The sequence below is a fragment of the Austrofundulus limnaeus genome, unplaced genomic scaffold (genome assembly GCF_001266775.1).
Source record: "Austrofundulus limnaeus strain Quisiro unplaced genomic scaffold, Austrofundulus_limnaeus-1.0 Scaffold101, whole genome shotgun sequence".
Lineage (NCBI taxonomy): Eukaryota > Metazoa > Chordata > Actinopteri > Cyprinodontiformes > Rivulidae > Austrofundulus > Austrofundulus limnaeus.
In genome coordinates this window covers 1,116,499-1,121,646 of record NW_013952503.1, presented here as the reverse complement: position 1 = coordinate 1,121,646, position 5,148 = coordinate 1,116,499, and the positions used below count along the sequence as shown (strand labels likewise).

At 36.8% G+C, this 5,148-nt stretch overlaps 1 protein-coding gene across 1 annotated transcript in view; it reads right to left on the bottom strand.

Moving 5' to 3' along the window:
- The window catches only part of LOC106521063 (partitioning defective 3 homolog), a gene marked incomplete at its 5' end in the record, with an annotated part of 21,783 nt that overhangs the window by 8,754 nt on the left and 7,881 nt on the right, over nt 1-5,148 (bottom strand).

Sequence of the window (5,148 nt, the reverse complement as noted above, 5' to 3'; positions counted from 1 at the left end):
CTCCCAAAGCTTCTCATTCCCTGATAACCACACTCAGCCATCAGTGTTACTTTGAATACAAACTTTAGGCAAAAAAAATAAATAAATAAATTGTGTTTCTTGAGCTCTAGTAGTAATTGCATTTCAGGAGGGGAAAAAGAAGAAAAGGAGCAATCTGCTGCACTGTTGGCATCACAAAAAACAGGGCTGGCATGTCAGGAGAAGAAGGAAATAAGTGTCAGACATTATTTCATCCATAAACTATATTGTCCAAAAAGTGCACAAGATGTTACAGCTGTTTTACATTTAGAATACAAACTTTTTGATTAGCCTCCTAAATGGAGTTACAAGTCAGAGAAGGATGCTGTTGTAAAATATTTTGCTAGAGGTAATTAAATCATAAATCTAATTATTATATTAAATGCAAATGCTTAATACATTCCAGAAATTACATAACCCAGTGTAACTTCCTGATTCATCTCCAATTCACAGCTGGATTATATTATGTTGCTTATTTTCTAATGTGTTTAAAATGAGACATTATGTTTGTAAGACCTTCTTTTACACATTTAAATAATTCAGATGGAGTCTGGTAGAACTGCAATGCTTTAGTGTAAATATTATTATTGTAGCTCCACAGGCCTCTTTCACTCTTGTTCGGAGGTGCACATCAATTCTGTCTCTTTAAAAGCTTCACACCTCACCCCTTCCAGGTCGAGGAACGTTACAATCCCATTGATATATTATTGCCCGCTCCATCCTGCTTGGCCATTTTTGTAGTTTCAAAGCAGATATACACATTCTGTATTGGCGCAGAAACACTTTATTTACAAATTAATTTAAAAATGTCAACAATGGAAGACATGTTCATCCAGCCTTACATGTTGGAGCCAGAGTCTGACCTTGTTTAGCAGTTCTGGAGCAAATACTGTGACATTATTGTTTAAAGAAAAATATGTGTTAGAGACAACTGAATGGGTTTAAAAATATGACCCGATTAGAATATAAAGATATCTATGTAACATCAAAAAAAAAAAATCTGCATTTCTGGAGACTCCAAGTACACAACAAAATGTATTTAAAGGGGATTATTACCTATGTACTGCCCATGCATATGGTTCAATTTTAAACCGCAATCAAACTACGTTACCTTCAGTTGTTATGAAAATGTTGTACCAAAAATGAATTTGACTTTGCATCACAGTCAATCTAAACACCTTGAAACTGGCCTCTGCCTTTTTAAGAACATCTGCCATTTCCGACATTTCCACTTCAACACGTCTGCACAACAATGCTTTGGGAGACGAATGTTGTGTAGGGTGGGAGCTTGGCTGCAGACTGAACTCCAGGGAGGAGCTTTGTATAAACAGGTGGTGTTTTGTACCAGCAAGCAGCTCGACATACTGTCTCTACCACAATGATTTCTGAAACATGCATGAATGAGTCAAATCAACACTCTGGGTATATTTTTGATCAGTTAAGTTATGATATAAAGCTAAATAAGTGGATTTTGCATAATACTTCTCCTTTAATAGCTAAAACAGGGGATTTTGCATWTGTCCTCTTTAAGCGCCTAGATTTTCCACCTTCTTTGCAGAATCCTTCTGTTATCTGTGAGTCTTATACCTAATAGTAATGGAGTTTAGAGTGCACTTTTCTAGCATTTGAATAATTTGGCTCAACATATAAAAGAAGGCTGCTTTTGGCCAGCTTCCAAAAGTGAAATTAGAAAATTTTACCTTATAGAATTTATTATTATTATTATTATTATTATTTTTTTTTTTTTATTATTATTTTAGTTTTTGTTGAAAAAATTATTATGTCACTCTAAATGATCAACTCAGAGGTGGTGACTTTGTAATTTTAGATTTCTTACTACTCAGCACATGACAATAGTAGCCAAGCACTGTAATATCAGTCCAATCATAAATAAGTACATTTTTCATTACTGTTTTTAATAACAGCTAATTAAAAAAAAAACTAATTACACTTGACAGTTTTAAACAGCAGCTGTTGTTTTAATTGAAGCAAATAGTCTCTGTTACAATTAGAAAGTGTTATTTTATGATTCATTCGTCGCTTCTGTTTTTCTTGGACAGGAAGTGTGTGTTTAAAAACTAGTCAGCCCTCAAAGTGTCTGTGCAGTTTAACTTAAAGTGCCTTCTTATGGCTTCTGTAATGTGCTGCCACGGGGAACATAAACTCCTCAGGAGTGAAAATGGTTGAAAGCTCTTCCCAATGCTGCAGAAATGAACCATGGACCAGCTCAAGTGTAAAAATAGCCAAGAGTTACTGTGGTTACAGAAAGTCATGGTGAGAAGAAATAAATAAATAAATAAAACTTTCCTGTGAGAGAAATGAACACCCACAGAAAATCATTTAAACTACTTCAAAGTTCCCGACAGCTGAGTGAGCATGTGTGAATGATGAAGAATTAGCTGCACCTGAAAATGTATCTGGACATGCAAAGCGAGTGTGGAACTTATGGTCAGTTTCAATCAAAGTACTTTACATTTTACTTTGATAAAAAATRATGAAAAAAGAAACTGAAAGATGGAGATTTTTTTAAAGCTTAACGGTGCATCAGAAAAAAAAACATGATAAATAATAGTGTTGTGAAATGTGTCATGTTAAACATTTATCTTTTCCTAAATTGCACTTAGAAAATTTGTTAAATATCCATGACTTCATCTAATTATATAAACCTTTACATGGCTTGTAGCTGAGAATTCACACCTATAAATCTGTCAGCCATAGACGATACAGCCTACCTGTTTCTGTGGTGTTTGTTTTGGTTGTCTGATCATCTATGAGGTTGACATGGAGACATCATCACCTTCAAAAACCAACCCTTTGCTAACAAGCTGGCTGATGAAGGAACACAAGCCAATTAAAACAAACAAGCTGAGAAAGTGTTGCAAACACAACCTCCCCGGGTGTCAGCTTTCATAAAACTTGGGCAATAATGTGTCAGGCAGGTGCTGCTGCATGCTTTATATGAACGTAATTTGGCTTTAGCCAAAATTTTCCCCCATACTTTATGAAGCAGCTCCACAAAAAATAAAGTATTTTAAAGATAGAGAAATATTTACTTACATTTAAAAAAATATGTGCATTTTTCAGACTGTTATCAGCATATTACAGGGAAAAAAATGATGGGAAAAGGTGTGTCGGCAGAATAACAGGCTGTCAGCAAAAACGTCTTCTGGAAAAACGCCTTGAATTCTTGAAATAGCTACTTTCCTTTTTCACTTGAACAGCTATAATAATGGCACAATTACTTTTCACTCAGTGTCAATAGCAAAATCTATCTCAAAGACAGCCAAGACCTAAAACCCCTATAGTACTCCAAAATGGGTCAAGTGAATTGGACTCATGTTTCAGGCTGTAAGAACACATTCCTTGAGCTCTGAAAAGGTAGAGCATAAAAGAAAAAAAAAAGAAAATATTGGGTACTGAGGGAAAAGAAATTAAATTTTTGAAGACAAATGCAGTGGTAGAAAAGCAATTAGTCGCACATTCTTTCTTATGCTGTAAAGGAAATGGTGAGAAACCTGGAGATGCCTGATGCTTCTGTTTGTAAGGGGTTGAGGTAGATGACGCCATGTGAAGGGAAATGCATGAGAAATAGCCAGGAGAGAAAATCCGTCAGTGTAATGGCATTATCCAGGGAAGCAGAATCAGATTATTCCATGTTAGGCCGGAATACAACGCCATGTGAAATATGACATTTGTTAAAATCAAATCAAAGAGATGTAAGTGTTTGTTTTTATCCAATAACATGAAAAATGATGTCAATACGGCACGCTTTTATTCCTCCCTCATTTCCTTGTTGGTGTCACAGACAATGCAGAGTAAAAACAGAAAAGAAAAGACTTCTCCACCTGTTAAAACATTAAAAGCCTAAAGGGACATAATTATGAAAATTATTTGCAGCCATAAAATTCCCCAGACATGAGAAAGCAGCTGGGTGGGAGATGAACTTTAACAGTTCAAAACCCAGGCAGAACTGACACGGTGCAAGGATTTCTGCAACAGAGCTGGACACAAAGGTATCAAAGAAAGTTCAGACGATGGATCAGAACTAGCACATGTCTTTATCATCCTCACTCTTGCATTCTTTGTAGGCCACCACATTGGAAAAAGTTGTGTTGTACACAAACAGCCATATGGAAGACATTTAAGTTGCTAATGGGCAGAGAGAACAAGAAGAAAGTGGGAGAATGGCAGTAAACTACCACATCCTGACAAAAGCCCAGTTGGATAATGATTCTCTCTTAAAGTCAGCACGCCAACCCAATTCCTCCAATTTATTATAAGCAAGCCCAGTCCATTTGTGGTTGGCGGGGTGTGTAGCTTCAGGCGGGGTATACATCTGAGCGCACGCAGTGTGGTCTACTATTTCCCGGTCTCATACCAAAGATCCAGACAGAATGGGACACCGGTTTGGTTTTCTTCATAGCACATTCAGACAAAGGATTTTATACATGAAAAGTGGTGTGAATGAATCATTTTGCTCCTCTGTTTAGGGCTTATCTTATCTGTTACCAGTTTAGTCTTTAAATGAATGGAGTGAGATGAAAGTGAGATGAAGCAYGTGAAGGTGTTCCTGCATCTGTGTACACACATGGTTATGAATGCAGATGCGTTTTATCTGAGATTCAGCAGCACTACTGCAACAGCAAAACAATTTCAATGTCCCAGTTGAAAAATACACAAAGAAAAGCTCAAGCTAATTTCTGACACTGTGATGACCCCACTACAACATTTAAAGCTCACACATAACATGGAGGGTCCTAGAGGGGACTTGGCAAGGTCTAGTAGTGTACATCGAGAACATATTGAGATCCCTCTCACTTGAAATAAGGTAGTGTGCCTTAGGTAGTGAAGTAAGCATGGATATTCAATGTGGTGAATGTCTTGGATGGAGCATTAGGTCCATGATTAATGGCAGTATTTTATTAAAGTGGAAACCATGCATGGTCATCAAGAATCAAACTAGGGCTATCCACACTGGTCTCAAGCCAAGGCTATGATCTTGATCAAAACACAGTCCCAGACACGACCTAGAACAGATTTGATACCCATTGTGGTAGCATTGGGCCTCATGCAAGAACCATTCGTATGCATAGATTTGTTCTTAAGTTGTGCGTACGAGTGATTTAGGAG